The sequence below is a fragment of the Staurois parvus genome, unplaced genomic scaffold (assembly GCF_062004578.1).
Source record: "Staurois parvus isolate SC_StPar_1 unplaced genomic scaffold, SC_StPar_1.0 ptg000123l, whole genome shotgun sequence".
NCBI classification, from domain to species: domain Eukaryota; kingdom Metazoa; phylum Chordata; class Amphibia; order Anura; family Ranidae; genus Staurois; species Staurois parvus.
The window spans coordinates 757,443-777,483 of NW_028317919.1; the positions used below are offsets into that span (position 1 = coordinate 757,443).

At 43.9% G+C, this 20,041-nt stretch overlaps 1 protein-coding gene across 1 annotated transcript in view; it reads left to right on the plus strand.

The window, feature by feature from the left end:
• The first annotated feature begins 2,984 nt into the window (after positions 1–2,984).
• The window catches only part of FHL1 (four and a half LIM domains 1), a 126,907-nt gene continuing 109,850 nt past the window's right edge, over positions 2,985–20,041 (plus strand). The window contains exon 1 of the mRNA XM_089672228.1: positions 2,985–3,071. The gene's annotated coding sequence lies outside the window, so the exon portion shown is untranslated. The remainder of the gene's footprint in view (positions 3,072–20,041) is intronic.

A 20,041-nucleotide genomic window follows, 5' to 3' on the forward strand; every position in this document is an offset into this window, starting at 1 on the left:
GTGACCTCTGTGATCATTCACAGATTTCACACGTAGTAAGCAATGATGTCACAAGTGACATCTTGCTTACTACTTTGCATGTGATCACTGATTGGCCAATGGACTCGTACAGAGGTCCCGTCCTACGATCGGTGTTTCACTGTGTCCGGAGGTGCTGTGCGCTCCCAGGGAGCGTGCACAAGCAGGGTGCGGGGAGGCCGTTTATAAACGGCCACCCGACCCTGCAGTGCCACCGTCCGGCCGTTTATATACAACGGCTGGTCGGGAAGTGGTTAAGTATCTCAGGCCTTACATGTTCTTTTCATAGCAGCCTAATAGAGATGTAGAAAACTAAGAACGGAGAGGAGAAAATGATAGGGTGTTGACATAATGCCCCCCTGAATTTTTTTACTGCACCCCTAGATCAAACAGGCTAGATCAGGCCCTGCTAAGCACCAGAAATAAATCACAGAGAGTACAGCCTATAGCGTGACCCCAGGGGCGTCCCCAGGGTTGGTGTCACCTGGAGCGATAACATTTGGTGACATTTTGGATCTGTGGATTGAGCATAATGGATTGGAGTCCAATTCTTTATGCTCCCCAATCCGCAGATCTGATCCATCCTGCGGGGATCGTTAGCATGCAACCTATATGGGGTGACACCGTACCTGCTCGACGAAAAGGTAAGCTGTAAAGAAAGTTGACAATTCCTGCAGGGTGGATCGGATCTATACTGCGGGGATCGTCGGCTTGCTTTCCAACTTGCCTTTTCGTGGAGTGGATCCGGTGTCACCCCATGCGCTAGGTGTCACCTGGTGTAGCATGCACCCCCCGCACCTGCCTCGGGATGCCACTGCGTGTCCCCTCCTGCCCATGACTGCACTACTCCCCAAGCACCTGCATCTCCTTTGTCCCTGGGCTGGACTTGGTGGGATCTACACAGGAGATCTGATTTGTAGGAGCCGCTGGGAGACCGGCTGTGACTGGTAAACATACAGTTGCAAGAAAAAATATGTGACCCCTTGGGATTACGTGGAGTTTTGCATGAATTGGGCATAAAATGTGCTCTGAACATCATCTAAGTCACAACAATAGAAGAACACAGTCTGCTGAACATAATACTACACAAACATTAGATGTTGCCATGGTTTAATTGCACATAACATGTAAACATTCACAGTGCAGGGAGGAAAAAGTATGTGAGGCCCTAGGTTAATGTCTTCTCCCAGAGCTAATTGGAGCCAGGAGTGAGCCAACCTTGACTCCAATCAGTGTGATGATATTGGATGTGTTGCTGACAGCTGTCCTGTTCTTAAAAAAAAACACACACCTGTTTTGGGTTTACTGGTTTTAAGAAGCACTGTCTGATGTGAACCATGCCTCGCAGAAAAGAGCTCTCAGAAGACCTACGATCAAGAATTGTTGACTTGCATGAAGCTGGAAGGGTTACAAAAATATCTCCAAAAGCCTTGATGTTCATGTGTCCACGGTAAGACAGACTGTCTACAAATGGAGAAAGTTTAGCACTGTTGCTACTCTCCTTAGGTGTGGTCGTCCTGTAAAAATGACTGCAAGAGCACAGCGCAGAATGCTGCATGAGGTAAAGAAGAATCCCAGAAGTGTCCGCTAAAGACCTACAGAAATCTCTGGCACATGCTAACATTTTTGTTGACACATCTACAATAAGGAAAACAAACAAGAATGGAGTACATGGGATGACACCATGGAGGAAGCCATTGCTGTCCAAAAAGAATATTGCAGCACATTTGAAGTTTGCAAAAGAGCACCTGGATGTTCCACAGCACTACTGGCAAAATATACTGTGGACAGATGAAACCAAGATTGAGTTGTTTGGGAAGAACACACAACACTATGTGTGGAGAAAAAAAGGCCCAGCACACCAACATCAAAACCTCATCCCCACTGTAAAACATGGCGGAGGGAGCATCATGGTTTGGGGCTGCTTTGCTGCCTCAGGGCCTGGACGGATTGTTGTCATTGATGGGAAAATGAATTCCAGAGTTTATCAAGACATTTTGCAGGAAAACGTACGACCATCTGTCCGCCAACTGAAGCTCCGCAGAGGATGGGTGATGCAACAGGACAATGACCCAAAGCATACAAGTAATTCAACAAAACAATGGCTGCAACAGCACAGAATACGCCTTCTGGAGTGGCCCAGTCAGAGTCCTGACCTCAACCCGTTGAAATGCTGTGGCATGACCTTATGAGAGCGATTCACACCAGACATCCCAAGAATATTGCTACACTGAAACAGTTTTGTGAAGAGGAGTGGTCCAAAATTACTTCACATCATTGTGCAGGTCTGATCTGCAACTACAGGAAACGTTTGGTTGAGGTTATTGCTGCCAAAGGAGGGTCAACCAGTTATTAAGTCCAAAGGTTCACATACTTTTTCCTCCCTGCACTGTGAATGTTTACATGTTATGTGCAATTAAACCATGGCAACATCTAATGTTTGTGTAGTATTATGTTCAGCAGACTGTGTTCTTCTATTGTTGTGACTTAGATGATGTTCAGAGCACATTTTATGCCCAATTCATGCAAAACTCCACATAATCCCAAGGGGTTCACATACTTTTTCTTGCAACTGTAGAAGCCAGACTTCTGTGTTTACAAGTGATAGTAGTGAGCCGGGAGCCACAAGGTGGGAGGAGGCGGCATTTCCCCAAGTTCCAGCTGGTATTGTCTATTGTCCTTTTCATACATTCATGTTTGTGTCAAAGAAGTGAAGCCACACTCAGGCAACCTGAACATCTGTAGAGGTCAGCCATGACAGCCGCTGTGTTTCTGTCCACACAAGGTTCCTGTAAATAAACTGACAAATGTGTGAAAACCTCTTTTGATAAATAAATGTACCATTTCCCCGTCCAAGCAGAATTTCCATTGTGGTGTCTGATATACAGTATGCTCACAAACAATCCAAGCTGGGATCACATGGGGAAAAAAAGATGCAGCCCCAGTCGTGCAGTTAGCAGGCGGTCCAGCAGGGGGCGCAGAGAAGGTAATTGTCAGCGGACAGCTGTAGCGTCACTTCATCCCGGTGTGCGGAGCGGACGGGAGTGTACGCGGTAAGTTTGTCTCCTCACACAGTACACCGGGGGGCGTGAATGTCCTCCGCCATGCTGTGCCCGGACACTGACCGTTGTCTCTGCTTATTAGAGGCAGCCCACACCCAGACTTCACTATCCTGCAGTTTGTTTGCGAACTTCTCTGTGCAGAAGGTGTTGCGAGGAATATCTTCTCCTTTCCGCCGAACTCGCTGGGTTCGGAGGGTTTTCGTGGCTTTTATTCATTAGGGGGGATTGATGTAGAGCTGAAGCTACAGTCACATTGGTAGTGTTCCATTCCTCACTGTAGCAGTACATGCCATGTTTTCCTCGGGTCCTGCACCGGTCCTGGGCTTTGCTCAGGTCTGCCTGACGGTGTACACCGCGCTTTGTAATCAGCTGGGAGCTGAAGAGGTTCAAGCAGGGGCAGACTGACAACTCATGGGGCCCCCGGGCAATAGGGGATCATGGGGCCCCTGTGTCCTTGCCCAAACTCAAAAAAGCCTATGAAAAAGGTACCAGGGGCATCTCATGGGGCCCCCTACTGACCCCAGGCCCTCGGGCAGTGCCAGAGTTTATAAATGGCCAGTCCGCCCCTGGGTACAAGCCTACAGTTCTCTTATTACAGCCCACCAATTCTTACATGTGGTCAGTTTTCTTCTTAGGCTTTCTATTATTCTCATCTGGCAATCTAGCCAATAAGTGTTGTTTTTAAGCAGAACAAGCTGTCCTGCAGATGTATCAGTTACAGCTATGAGACAAACCATTTCACGCTGACAGGGGTGCTTACAATGATGAGCTTTTATTTATGTAAAACCTTAATGGCCAAAAAGGAAAAACTAACTTCTACTGCTTTGTAGCTGTGCTCGGCTTTAATTTGTTAGTATATCCAAATCTGCTAGTCCACTGACAATTCTGCTGTCCAAAGGTGTCTCTGTTGCTTCTTCCTCCATCGTGGGGGCACTCCAAGGGCTCTGTCACCCAGGTGTTACATTTTAAAGCGGTCTAGAAGCGCATTGATGCACCTATAGCATTAATGAGCTTTTAGGATGTGTTGTACCGTTGTTCTCAAACTGTGTGGTTTTTTTGTTTTTTTAACAGGGCTCTAATGGGAAATGATTGCTTTTGACGCTTTGCAGCCACACTGTAAATGCCATAGGTGTGTTTCAATAGAAGTTAATGTTAGGGTTGCCACCTCATTCCTTTTAAACCCAAGCACATTAGTTCCGCAGGTTGTATTAAGTCCCCTGTCACACTGGCTGCGACTTGACATGTGATTTACATGCCATACGACTTGCAAGTCGCACCCCATTGTCTTTACATACACAAATACACCGGTCATATCAGCGCAATTCCAAAGTGGTTGAAGCCACACCAATTTCTAAAGTAGTACATGCACTACTTTTGGTGCAATTTTCATAGACATCTGTGTCAGACGTCTTGCAAATCACACCTGAAATCGGCAGGTCATCCGACTGAGTCAAAGTCAGTAATTAAACTTACTTGGTGCCTTATCTGCATTAAATTATCCTCAGAACCTGTGTAATTAATGGGATGAGGTGACAACCCTTGCATGAGTACTTGATAAAATCCACAGACAGCGTTAATTTTGCCTCGCCACAACATGAAGCAACACTAATGGTGCAGTGTGAACACCTCAATCCACTTCCTATTGTAACAACTTTCAGTGGCATTAATGGGCATTCAAGAAGTTTTAAAAATGTGACCCAATGACATGCTTGTGTGAAAGAGCACTAAGGCCCTTTTCACGCAAAGGGTCCGATCAGGTCCACCCAGGGGCGGACTGACCATTTGGAAACTCAAGCACTGCCTGAGGGCCCGGGGTCAGTAGGGGGCCCCATGAGATGCCCCTGGTACCTTTTTCATAGGCTTTTTTGAGTTTGGGCAAGGACACAGGGGCCCCATGATCCCCTATTGCCCGGGGGCCCCATGAGTTGTTAGTCCGCCCCTGGGTCCACCTGTCAGTTTTTGAGGTAGGCCTGATCTGATCCTCCATTTACCCCTATAGACCAGCTGGTGTAAACAGACTTGTGTCCATTTACAGCCACCTATCGCCAATCCGATCCACTAATAAACAATAACGATACGTTCTACTCTAAGTGGAACAGATGAGAGGGCAATCAAGTGTAAATGGACAGCAGAGTCCATTTTTACAACCACTGATCCATAGAGCAGAGCAGGCTCAGTCTGTGTCTGTTCTGCATAAACTGAGCGGTGCGGAGCTGTCATCCGCCCACAATGCATTGATCAGAAGGGTATAAGCTGACAGATCCTCTGCTGATCTAATCGTAGTCCACCCTGTGTGAAAGAGGCCTAATAGAGGAAGTGTGTAACTGGACAAATCACCAGATGAAAACAGGGAAAAAAGACTAAAAAAGAAAACTAGTGCAGCCACCACATCTAATGATTGGAAAGCTGCAATGTATGAAATGTTAAATAATGGTCCTGTAATCTATATTTTTTTTTTATTGGTTCTTACTGGGTTTTTTTCTGCCTCCTTGTAAAGTTATCTGAACTTCCAGAGCTCTTCTTTTCCCCCTCATATCTGTTTGGAATGAGCAGAGCACACTACACATCCTATAGTCTGTAGTTTATCTCAGGAGTGAGCAAGAGAGGGTGGCTGCATTCCTACATACAGTGGGACTATGGAGAACAATCGTAGTCGCCCTTTAATAGGAAGTTGAATCACAACAGCTAACCAAAAAATAATTTGTAGGGGGCTGTGAGAAATAGATACTTTCTTGAGTTAACTACATACTTAAATAGGTTTTGTTTTTCTTTTTAAACCTGCGTTTAGTGCCACTTTGAAGTGTTTGTAAACCCTTACATATATACTCAGTGAAGTCACTGGCCTCAAGTGATACACAGAAATGAAACAAATCCTCCTACTTAAGTTGTACCTGTTTATCTGCACCATTTCTTCTGTAGATTGATCTATAAAAACAGATCAAACTATTTTTTTTTCTCGGCTCTAGCAGCAGGGGGTGCAGATCTGACATCATACATACTGCAGAGCCTACAGGACAGAGTTCCCTAATATCTGAGCTGACTGGAGAAAAGGGACACCCCCTACCCTACACAGGTTTGCAGGCTCATAGAAGAATACATAGAGCTAAGGCAGTTGCTGTGTGCTGGAGGGGGACTGGCTGTCTCCCTCTAGGCTGCTGTGTTGGGAAAAACTGTCAGAAGTTAATTGTGTTGATAGCAGAGAGATCAGAGAGGATCCCACACTCAATGCTTTGTATTCAGGCTAGTACACACTATAGAAGGATGTACTTTGTTCATTTATCATGTCTGAGGTTTGCAACCACTTGACCACTCCATAGCAGATGTACTGCTACAGGGCAGCTGTGCTGTGCATAAATCACATAAATATACGTGATTTTGATTTCCGGGAGAGGGTGGACGCACCACACTACCCACGCTGCAATTGGTTCCTGAGGATATCAGTCACCAGGTCCCGGCCTGGACTCGGTGATTATGCGAAGCTGAGAGGGGAGAAATCTGTTTATAAACAACACAGGTCTCTCTCCTGTCAGCATGGACAACAGCAGAGAGAGAAAACAGCAGGTCTCCTTAGTAAAACAGCACACACTTATCACAGTAAAACACAAATGACATACTGTTAATCCGTTGATTGCCCCAGATGTTAACCCTTTCCTGTCCAGTGTCATTAGTACAGTGTCGGTGCTTTCTTTTTTTTTTTTTTTTTAGCACTGATTGTGTCAGTGGCAGTCAGTTTCCACCCAGTGTCAGAATGCCTGCCGCATTCCTGCTAGAAGTCCCTGATCGCTGGCATTACTAATATTTAAAAAAAAAAAATCCAGTGTATATATACCGCCATATGTAGACACTATAACTTTTTCATGTAAACCAATTAATATATACTTATTGGTCTTTTCTTCAGCAAAGTCACATAACAGAATATATTTTGACCTAAATTTTAAGAAAAAATAAAATTTTTTTTTATTGGATATGATTTATAGCAAAAAAAAAAAAAAAAATATATATATATATATTTTTTAATTGTCGGTCTTTTTTAATAGCGCAAAAAATAAAAAATGCAGAGGTGATCAAATACAACCAGAAGAAGGCTCTATTTGTGGGGGGGGGAAAAAAGGACATACATTTCAGGTATATACAGTGTTGCATGACTGCGCAATTGTCAGTTACAGTAAAGCAGTGCTGTATTGCAAAATGTGGCCTGGTCAGGAAGGGGGGTAAATCTTCTGGAGGGCAAGTGGTTAATATAAGGTTTATAGTGCACTGACATATTTAATAGGGTTTTTTTTCCCTTTGACCGAAGCATTGTGCTAAAAAAAGTTTTCTTTGTTTAAATTAAATTTTAAGTACACATTTAAGAACAAGTTAAATCCCTATTTAGGTTGTAACATATTCCTAATCATCTGATTCCCGCCCCCAGAGCTCCCCCTTCTCCGTGACAGCATGCGAGGGTTCTTCTCCCTTACAGCTGCGATCACATTTAAAAAGATCTGTGAATAAACTACTGGTCCCATCCGCCACCATGACAGATGGACTTGTGGTTCTCAATGGACCACAAGTGCAGTAATCGCCACACTTATTGTCCATTGACACTTTCTTCAGATTTCTAACTGAAAGCCCATACATAAATACAGATAGAGTGCTGAAGGAAGTGTGTGCAGATGCCTGACATTGCACCCATGGTCCGCTGATGGCAATGCTTTGCAGGCTCCTGTGAGGGAAAAAAACTAATGCATATTTTTATTTTTTTTTTCTTAAAGGTGAACACAGCCTTTAACCGCTTCCCGACCACCCTATAGCAGAAATACTGCTACAGGGTGGCACGGTGCGCAAAATCACGTATGTATATATGTGATTTTGCATTTCTGGGTAGGGGGCATGCGTGAGCGTCCTACCTGCACTGCCAGTCGCAGCTGTCAATCACTGGGCCCCTGCGGGTAATTACTCGCCAGTGTAGCAATCATGCACACAGAGATGGATGGGAACCTCCATTTTGGCAAACGACCATCCATCTTCTATAATTATCTCTCTTTCCTCATCCCCCTCCCTCTCTGTTGAGTGACATGTGGTTGGTGTGTGTTTGCAGAGATCACAGGCACAAAGCTCAGTGGGAGGGCGTCCTGGCTATAAAACCTCAGTAGCTCGGTACCCCTCTGTCTAAGAAACTCTTGCTTGGAAAGGGATCATAAAAGCTTAAACCGAGTCCTTCTCTGAGTTCAAAGACATTCCAGATAAGTCATAAACTAGACACCACATTCAACATCCATTTTCCCCTATGATTACATATCTTGGATTATGGAAGACTTGCACAAACATGGAGCACATATTCGGATGGCTCACTTTGATACAAATCGTTTGGGATATTGCATCCCCTAGCTGAGATCAACAGAAGAGCAGAAAATAATGTCTCCTTAACCATCCCAGCAGGTATGTCATATTTCATATGTAGACATTCAGCAGACGATTCTGCGTATTAATCTACCTGTGGGTGGAATGTTACATGTATGTAGGAAATGTTATGGGCCATAATATAAGCTAAGAGGGATTTTTGTTCTAGCTTGGGTCTCGCCCCAACACCCCTCCCCAAATGAAGCGATTGGTTCTCTGCTGTAAAGAGACACCCTGCTGAGATCCTAGAAAAAGGCTGTTATGCTTGGAGTTGAGCTGTGTGTGAGAGTTGAAGAATCTCCTTTTTTAACATCGAAACTAACAGTGGGAGATCAAAGCATCCTTTTGGCTCTGAAATGCGGAATCTGCTTTACCCAGGACATGTGGCAAGTACTTTAACCCTCTAACTTCTCTCTGTTATCTCTTTGCTGTGCTATTGTTCTGTATGTGTGTGTGTGTATGTATGTGTGTATGTATGTATGTATATATATATATATATATATAAAATGGCTTCATCTTTTTCTGTAAATATTTTTATTGCACCCTTTTTACCTTTTTAGTAATCTTACTTTCTAAAAGTTTTGAACTGTTCCTAAAGCTCTTTAATGCAAATTACAAATTCCTGCCGCTGAAGAGTGCTTCTGTGTGTGTTTAAACTTCGGTATATCTCTGCCTGCAGTGACAGTAGTATACCGATGATTATTCAAACATAGTGTTTGCTAAAATTGCAGAGTTTCCTCTTTGTACAAAAAGGAGGTGGTGGCAGTGTGAAGGGTTAATTGCGTAATTAACCTGACCCAGTAACAATCGCTTCCAGGCTGCCGGTACACAGACTGTGGTCCATTAGCTGGAAAATCTGTGTGCAGGGTGCAGCTGGACGTGGCGTTGTTACGCACGTGACAGTGCGGTTTTAGATTGGCTAGTGCTTCGGTCATGAGTTTGGTGAGAAGGGCTGGGGTCTGACGCCGCGTTTGTCACAGCTGGCACCTGGTGATTTCAGCACTGATCACTGTATTGGTGTCACTGGGGATTTCAGTGACACCAAGTCAGTTCCCACCAGTGTTCAGAATGTTCGCCGCAATCCTAAAGTCACTGATTGTTGCCATTACTAGTAAAAATTGAATAAAAAAAACCCAGTGTATATATACCTCCATTAGTAAACACTATAACTTTCATGTAAACCAATTAATTTACACGTATTGGGATTTTTTTTTTTTTTTTAGCAAAGACGTAGCAGAATACATTTTGGCATAAATTTATGACTATATTTGGTTTTTAAAATTTGTTACTGGACATGTTTAATAGCAAAAAGTCAAAAATAGTGTTGTTGTTTTTTCTCAAAATCATGTTTTTTTTTTTTTTTTTTGTTTTAGCGCAAAAAATAAAAAACACACAGGCGATCAAATATCACCGAAGGAAACCTCCATGTGTGGGGGAAAAAAAAGGATGTAAATTTAATTTGTGTGCAGCATTGCATAACTGCGCACTTGTCAGTTAAAGTAACCCAGCTCCATAATGCAAAAACTGGCCCGGTCATGAAGGGGGGGGGGGTAAATCCCCAGGAGGGAAGTGGTTAAAGCCATTGTTTTATTGCGATGCCCATAGCAGGACTTGCATGATCTTGCTATTCTTTTTCAATTTTTCTTCTCTGTACTTGTTCCGCTAACTGTGCCCTGGCCATGCTTGCCAATTGCAGGAATGTGCCCCCAGTGCATGAATATGGAGTCTCTACATTTTGCATGTTCCTGTTTAGAACTACAGACCTATGTATAGCCGCTATCAGCGCTGGATAGAAAACCGCTGACTCAGGCTCCACTGTCAATCCCCGATGTAGATGAGAGATGTGGCTTACGTTTTGTGTCTCCTCTCGCTCCTGGTTTTTTTTTTCACATTTCTGCAGATACTTTCTGGTCTCTGACCTAGAGAAATGATGTCATACATCGCAGGAGTCTTCAGGTGGGAAGGAGGGGCTTTATCAGATAAGCACACCCTCTGTCTGCGTGCCTGAGCTAAGGGCAGATGGATTCCAGGTAGTAAATACTAGGAATCATTTGGTGCTCAAGTGCAGTGTAGTTCTGCTTTAAATACTTGCATAAAGCAAGCTTGCTGCCTCCTCATTGACCTAAACCTTCCCTCCAAAAGAAGAAAGTGAGTACCTAATGAAACCCTTCTCCATCGCAAAGCCCTGAGCGCCTCCGATATCTGACACTTCAGTTGTGTCAGCCTAAAAAAAGAAAACTTATGCAGCCACCACATCTAATTGGTAAGCTGCAGTATAATACATTTTTGCTTTTGGATTTAATACTGCTTTGAAGTGACCCTAAACATGATCCTTCTTCTCCAAAAATAATTCCTACACATCAACTACCTAATGACCCTGTAATCTTATCTGCATGAATTGTTTCTTGTGTTTTTCTGCCTCCTTATAACATTCTCTGTGAGCTCCCAAACCTCTTTATCTCCATAACTTCTGTTTGTTGAGTAAGGCTCTGTAGCCAAAACACATTCGCCTTCTGTGCTGTATGCTCATCATGTAGGCTATAAAGGATTCATATCTATGGACAATACCTGGTTGTCGGCTCCATTTTGTTGTGTGAGGGAGAGAAATTTGTGTTTCTGTTCATCCAGTCCTGTGATTTGCACAGCCTTGCCACACAGCAAAGCTAGGTGGATGATATCACTTACAGTTAAGGAAAACCGTTGTTTCCTCAACCTTCTAACTGGACAGTGGAAGTACAGGAACAGACTGATGGGGTCTTTACAGTGCTAACAGCATGATTCTTGTCAGCAGATTTGCCTGATTGGCTCTTAGTCTTGCCCCTCCCTTCACTAATCTGAATACTGCGGTTTATGAAATCCCAGTAGTTTGATGTGAAGTTCAAGTACAAAAATTAGTTGCATTAACAAAAACATTCAGTAAGGCTGGCTGCACACCTATGCGTTGAGGTAAAAAGCTCATTTTTGTGCGTCGTGCAGCACAGTACCATTATTAAATTAAAGAGGATCTTCAGCTTGTTTGCAAAAAATTAAGTCAGCAGCTACAAATATTGAAGGGGCTGACTTTTTTAAAAGGACACTTGCCTGTCCAAGGATCAAATGACATCCTCACCAGTCTATGGGGTACCAGCATGTTTAGTGTGGGAAGCTGGCTGTGACTCCTTGCAGCTTCACAGCTGGCTTCCCATTGCGCATGCACACCTTTCCGACCATGTTTCATGTGACATCCATATTTATGGTGTCACATGAAACCTGGTCAGGCTACATTGCCCCCACCTCCTAACTAGCTCCACTCACAGGATCCTGTGGTTGTTCTCCCCTGTCATTTTGTAAATCTCCATGGCTGTGGCTCCAGCGGCTCAGTTGTCATTCATTCACAGTGACTGAAAAACAAGAAGTCCCATCTTCCACAGTGGTGACAGAGGGACCCATAGTTCTCAATGGAGCTCAGGTGCAGTGATGTCACCCCCACTTATAGCCCACTGCTACTTCCTCCAGATCCATAACTGAAGTGACATAACTCTGTATAGACCTGGGGCTGGAGGAATAGTCTGCAGGAGCTAGAGCAGGGGTCTCCAAACAACGGGCCAGTTTACTGTCCTTTAGACTTAAATGGGGGCTGGACTGTGGCCATCGAAAGTAGAAAATGTTCTGACATCAGTTGGAGTAAACAATGCTCCATCTTTGATGTCGGTGAGAGGAATTGTGCCCCATCATTTGTGTCTTTGGGAGGAATTGTGCCCCATCATTGGTGACATTTGGTAGGAATTGTGCCCCAAAATGGGTCATTGGGCCCCATCAGGGCCTCTGATAAGGGGGTACCCCCGGCCCTCCTGTAGGGGCCCAGCCCCATCAGCTGCAGAGGGGGGCCCGGGCAGCTGAGAAGCCCATCTACAGCTCAGGGTCGGACTGACAACTCATGGGGCCCCCGGGCAATAGGGGATCATGGGGCCCCTGTGTCCTTGCCCAAACTCAAAAAAGCCTATGAAAAAAGGTACCAGGGGCATCTCATGGGGCCCCCTACTGACCCCGGGCCCTCGGGCAGTGCCCAAGTTTCAAAATGGTCAGTCCGCCCCTGCTACAGCTGCTAAATTCCATTGTTAGCCTCCTGTCATTCTATCACACAGCGGCTCAGTGTTGTGAATGTTAGCTGTGCTCCTGCTCTGCTCCACAGGTTTGACACATTCAAGTTTCCTTCTGTTTACATTTGATTGCAACTTTGTTTCACTCCTCTCCCACAGACTGCTGATCTGTTCCTGTTTACTGCTACAAACCTCCATCCTTATACAACTTGACCCCCCCAACCCCCCATTCCTTGTTCCCTCTGCAAATCTATATATCACTGCTCAACTCTTTTTTTTATTTAACAATTTATTTACTGATCTAGTTAATGTGTCCCATTTCCTATGAACTACTGCTCAGATCTGGCATTATTATAAGATTCCTAATTGTATCTCACCACTAGTCTGATTGAATTCACAATTCCTGGTCAGTGCCGTTTCCTTATTTATAATAATCTTTAGAGTCCGTTCACACTACATGCGTTTCAGTTGCTTTTTTTTCTGCATCCAAAATGCACAGAAAGTAGGTTAAATTGAAGAGAGGGGAAAAAGCACACTGGAATGCATCAAAAACCAGAATGTGCTACAAATGTCATACGTGCATGCAAAAATGCATCCGGAACACATCTAGACTGCGTTTCTATAGTATGAACCGGCCCTTGGGACTTGTTCACACCATTTATGGTGCAGAAATGCATGCAAGAGCATGCATTTTCTTTCACAGCATAGAAAAGCACTGCCCTCTGCAGATGTCCGCAGGTACCATGAATACATAATTGTATCTCCACACATCTAGTAAACACAGATGCATTCACAGCCACCAAAATGCATGGCACCACACTACTGTGCGGTTAGGTGCAACACACTTTTTAAAATAATATGCCTGCAGTAATTTTGCATGTTCCCACACATTAGGCAGTCCATTGAAATGAATGGTCTGAGGAAAAAAAATTGTCAAAAATGCCACATTCGCACAGGTCCTCTGGCCTGTACAACATGAATGAGTGGGTTGTTCACATGCCTGGACTTACCTGTTACGATATGGAGACACAGCAGCTGTATGAACACAGGTTTTCATCTGACAGGTGTGGGGAAGTGGCCCTAAATGCTCACTGTCTGAGTTCAGGGCTGTACACCTGCACCCATATGCCTGTCAAATTAGGACCTGCAGCATTTCCATAGTGTAACATAGGTTGCCTGCAAACAGCTCCAAGCGGCTCCAGCCACATAAACCACTGATTCACACTCTACAGGCCACAGCACCCATGTGAATGACCCCCAAGACCCTAATTACACAGATTTCTTTTTTATTAAGTCAGTACAGTTTTATCATTTAGATTCAACAGGAATTTTGTTGGGATTGTGTACATTATTAATGGTTTTAGTGTATTTTTACTATAAATATAAGTTTGATATTTTCTCTGGTGGTGGGGAGGGGCCATGCCAGGTAGGCTGTACAGGGCCCCATTATATCTAACATCGGCCCTGGGCCCCATTGTTGGTGTCATTAGGAGGAACTGTGCCCCATCGTTGTTGTCACTGGTAGGAATTGTGCCCTATCATTGGTGTCATTGGGCCCCATTGTTGGTGTCATTGGGAGGAACTGTGCCCTATAACTGGTGTCATTGGGAGGCATTGTTCCTCATCATTGGTGTCTTTGGGAGGCATTGTGCCTCATCACTGGTGTCATTGGGAGGCACTGTAGGTATCATTGGGAGGAACTGTGCCCCATCATTGGGTTCCATTGTTGGTGTCATTGGGAGGAACTGTACCCCATTGTTGGTGTCAATAAATGAAATGGTGTCCCAAGGGCCAGATAAAGGCAAGCAAAGGGCCACAGATTGGAGAGCACTGAGTTAGAGCACTGCACCCACAAATCCAATGACCAAATAATAAATAATTTTTCATCCTGCTAGTATAAATAAATAAAAACACTGTCAATGTTCTCTGGCTAGTTAGCTTAAAGTGTTACTAAACCCAGGACCCTGAATTCACTATATCTGGTCTCCCACAGTACACACAACATGGAAATGCAAATATTTTAGTAAATATAAACTGCTAAATACCTTTTCTGATCAACAGCCTATAGCAGTCTTGTGACCAGGGGTGGACTGACCATTTGGAAACTCGGGCACTGCCCAAGTGCCCGGGGTCAGTAGGGGGCCCCATGAAATGCCCCTGGTACCTTTTTTCATAGGCTTTTTTGAGTTTGGGCAAGGACACAGGGGCCCCATGATCCCCTATTGCCCGAGGGCCCCATGAGTTGTCAGTCTGCCCCTGCTTGTGACTATCATCAGTGTCCAGCAGGGCACTGGTTAAAGCTTCTAGGAGGCATTTTCATTCTTGCCTGACTGTCCTATGAGGCTACAGGACCCCTGACCCTCTGTCTGGACAGTGCTTATTGGCCTTATGCTGATCACAAAAAACTCTAGCAATACACACCAAACTGAGCATGTGCAGCTTGCCCGCAAGGCTCTGTTCCATCAGAAATTTGAATTGGGGACAGTAGAAGGGGAGGATCAGAGAAGACAGGATCAAACCCCTTAGGTTCTACAGTGAATATAACAAGCATGCTTTACTGCATATACAGACTCATTTTACTGTTGTGGGTTTAGTAACACTTTAAAAATCGCTGCTTCTACAGGAGTTTTGTTTTGCCTGTAGAAGCAGCTCAGTGTTATCCTATGGATCCATGCACATTAGGTCAATTAGAGGCATATTTTAAGCTCAACATTTAGAGGAAGGAAAAAACCCTTCTGGTTTGCATTTTTGATTGGAGCTTTCTGGCAGAAAAAATGCTAAACTTGCCTAAACCGTGTACAAAAACGCTTTATCAGTGGGTTTATTTTTTTAAAGCCCAGTGTGCATGGAGCCTAATGCTACATGTAAATGCAGGAATGTCTAATTTATATCGCCCAACTCCCAGAACATGTAGTTCCAGGCACCGGGCATGTAGTTTTGTTGTTTTTGTTTTGTTTTGTTTTTTTTTTTTTTAACTTCCAGCCCTGCTGTGGGCAAGCCGCAGGGCTCACCTGTCAGGTTGAAGCATTTGGGCAGCTGCGCTGCCAGCAGATTGCTTCCACACAGCCCACTACAGTGTCAGCCTCTGCCCGCTATGTCTCCTGGGCTCTTGTGACTTCTATCAGTATCCAGCAGAGCACTGGTTAAAGCTTGTAGGAGGAGTTTTCATTCTCCTGTGACTGCCCTATGAGATTGCATAACCCCTGACCCTCTGTCTGGAGGGAGTGGATTGGCCCTGTGGCGATCACATGCACCCTCTGAAGAAAATGAACAATTTCTCTAGCAGTAGATGCCAAACTGAGCATGTGCAGAGTGTCTCCAAGGCTGTGTTCTATCAGGAGATAAAATGAGTACTGTGGAAGGAGGAGGGTCAGAGAAGAGAGGATCAAACGTCCTTTTTACACAATGCGGAGTACATACAAGTGTTTGCCCTATGCTGTGCTTTTTATATAGAGTGTGTGGGCTTTTTTTTTTTTTTTTTTTACTTTTGTTTATTGCAGTAGCAGCTGTGAACTTGTTTTAACCGCTTGTCTACCATGACATTTTTAAACGGACTTTGGTAGACAAATGGTTAGCCAACTCCAGGCAAATAAAAAAAATTAGCCCCTGTAGTGGCTCTGCACTGGTCTTGGCACCAGGACCCTAGCCCAGTGAAGTGTGGGGGTGCAGACTCTGCAGGGAGGAAGGGAGGATCATTTTGGTCACAACTTTGAATTCCTGCTATTTTTACTAGATATATTATCCGATTACCAGATAGATAATGTAATTAAGTCTTCTTTTTTTTTTTGTTTACAAACGGTTTTATTTTGCAAAAGTAGACTGTAAAACAACAGTACATTTTCAAATGATACTTACAGTAAAAACAAGGCACTTTTGAAAAATACACTACAGAAAAGTATATTAACATAAGAAAAAGAAGAAATAGAAAAGAATAGATTGCAAGTACATGAAATATGTAGACAATAAAGTAGGTTGAATGATACATCTATCAACGTAAATAAGTCTTTTCTAATGCTTCTGCTCTTATACTGTGTGCCAGAAAATTGCCATAAAGTGGAAACTCCCTATAACACCAACGCTTAGAGAATGAGTGACAATGCTAATCCAAGCTATCTTTGTTATACGTGTGGAAAAAGTATAGCGAGCGCTACAAACAAAAGTGCACAAGCAGCTAGAACACCAAAAAAGGCAACCAATCCTCCTTGCAATAATCAGTAATAAAAGAAAAATAGGTGCAGCGCTAAAATCAAAAAATACAAATAATTCTATAGGATAAATGTATGAATATCAGTGGTTAAACAGATATGCCACAATGATGAATATTGCGTTTAGTCAATGAGAAGTGCTGAGAGCACACATAAAGTCCTCGTCCCAAAGTGATGGTAGTAAAAAGGTGAAGAGAATCCTGGAAAAACAGATAGAGTGCGCACTCACCAGAGGTGCGTTAAGTTAACGCATGTAGGGAAAAGAAACTGCTGCAAGATCTCTCCAGCATCAGAGCTCTGGTCAGATCGCACTGCGTCCTATCCTCTGTCTCACCGCGAAGAGCAGTAGCCAAGTTGCATCCAAACGTGTGGGCGTCAGGGAACTCCTTGGTCCAGAGAGGCACTGTGGGAGATGGTGCTCTCAGAGAGAGCCCAATGAAGGACGCCACATAGTGTAATGCTGTTTGACTTAAGTTTAATAGTCAAAAAGGGGTGAAACAAACAAAATTACTGACCATAGGTAGTTGGCCACATATAGTGGCTAGATGTCCATAAGCTGTAGCCCCCCATGACGCGTTTCGTGCGATGCACGTCCTCAGAGGGTCAGGGCCCTGACCTTGCAGCAGTTTCTTTTCCCTACATGCGTTAACTTAACGCACCTCTGGTGAGTGCGCACTCTATCTGTTTTTCCAGGATTCTCTTCACCTTTTTACTACCATCACTTTGGGACGAGGACTTTATGTGTGCTCTCAGCACTTCTCATTGACTAAACGCAATATTCATCATTGTGGCATATCTGTTTAACCACTGATATTCATACATTTATCCTATAGAATTATTTGTATTTTTTGATTTTAGCGCTGCACCTATTTTTCTTTTATTACTATCTTTGTTATAAGCTCATTTATGAAGCCAAAGGATGTCTGACTGCCTGGTTACCCTACTGACTTGTTACTTATACTGTTCTTATGAGTAATTACATAGCAATATATTCCCCTATATCTTTGCTGAGTAATTGAGCATACATCCCATGTAATTCAATACTACCTGCTCTGTCCAACATGTGAGACATAAGCACACCCTTTATTCTCCAACATATATAATGCATGAAAACACTGCTGGTTTGTTATAGTTTTTATTGTGGTGTGTGCGTTATATATACACACTATATTGCCAAAAGTATTGGGATGCCTGCCTTTACACGCAAATTAACTTTAATGACATCCCAGTCTTGGTCCGTAGGGTTTAGTATGGAGTTGGCACACCCTTTGCAGCTATAACCGCTTCAATTTTTCTGGGAAGGCTGTCCACAAGGTTTAGGAGTATGTGTATGGGAATGTTTGACCATTCTTCCAGAAATGCATTTGTGAGGTCAGGCACTGATGTTGGACGAGAAGGCCTGGCTCACAGTCTCCGCTCTAATTCATCCCAAAGGTGTTCTATCGGGTTGGGGTCAGGATTCTGTGCAGGCCAGTCAAGTTCCTCCACCCCAAACGCGCTCTTCCATGTCTTTTATGAACCTTGCTTTGTGCACTGGTGCGCAGCCATGTTGGAATAGGAAGGGGCCATCCCCAAGCTGTTCCCACAAAGTTGGATCATGAAATTGTCCAAAATGTCTTGGTATGCTGATGCCTTAAGATTTCCCTGTACTGGAACTAAGGGGCCAAGCCCAACCCCTGAGAAACAACCCCACACCATAATGCCCCCTTGACCAAACTTTACACTTGGCACAATGCAGTCAGGCAAGTAGCGTTCTCCTGGCAACTGCCAAACCCAGACACATCCATTGGACTGACAGACTGAGAAACATGAATCCTCACTCCAGAGAACACATCTCCACTGCTCTGTCCAGTGGAGGTGGCTTTACACCACTGCATCCAACGCTTTGCATTGCACTTGGTGATGTAAGGCTTGGATGCAGCTGCTCGGCCATTACCATGCTCACCCATTCCATGAAGCTCTGTATGCACTGTTGTACTAGTCTAAAGGCCACATGACGTTTTGAAGGTCTTTAGATATTGACTCTGCAGACAATGTTATAATACCACTAACAGTAGACTGGAATATTTATCAGCAAGGAAATTTCACAGATTGGCTTATTGCACAGGTGGCAACCTATCACGGTACCACTCTTGAATTCACTGCGCTCCTGAGAGCGACCCATTCTTTCACAAATGGTTGTGGAAGCATTTAGTATAACTCAGACCCTCCCTGGATCAGGATGTTGCTCCAAACTGGATGAAAGAGCCAGGAGGAAACTGGCTACCAAGAGGCCTACAGCAACTCTGAACCAGTTGCAGGAATTTATGACAGAGTGGTCATTGTGTGCATGTGACAACAATATCACAAATTCTCCACAAATGTGACTTGTATGGGAGGGTTGCAAGAAAAAAAGCCTCAAGAAAGGCCATATGCAGTCATAACTGAGCTTTGCCAAAACTCACCTTGAAGATTCTGAAGCTGCATGTAAAAAGGTGTTATATTCAGATGAGACTAAAACTGAATTATTTGGCCTCAACACTAAATCTGTCTGGCAGAAATCCAATACAGCTCTCCATCCAAATAACCATTCCTACAGAAAAACACAGAGGTGGTATTTCTCTGCAGCAGGGACTGGAGCACTTGCCAGGATAAAAGGGAAATGGATGGGGCAAAATACCATCAAATTCTTCAGGAAAATCTGCTGATCTCTGCCAGAGTTGTCAATGGGAAGAAGGTTTACCTTCCAACACAATGACCCAAAGCACACAGCAAAAATGACCACACAGTGGTTGAAGGAGAAAAAGGTGAATGTGCTTGCATGGCCCAGACTTAAACCCCATCGAAAATCTGTGAAATGGCTTGAAGACTGCAGTCCACAAACGTTCTGCAAAGAAGAATGGGCAAATATTTCAAAGTCTAGGTGTGCAAAGTTAGTAGACATACAGGTGAAACTCAAAAAATTAGAATATTGTGTAAAAGTTCATTTATTTCAGTAATGCAACTTAAAAGGTGAAACTAATATATGAGATAGACTCATTACATGCAAAGCAAGATAGTTCAAGCCGTGATTTGTCATAATTGTGATGATTATGGCTTACAGCTCATGAAAACCCCAAATCCACAATCCCAGAAAATTAGAATATTGTGAAAAGGTGCAATATTCTAGGCTCAAAGTGTCCCAATCTAATCAGCTAATTAAGCCATAACACCTGCAAAGGGTTCCTGAGCCTTTAAATGGTCTCTCAGTCTGGTTCAGTAGGAATCACAATCATGGGAAAGACTGCTGACCTGACAGTTGTGCAGAAAACCATCA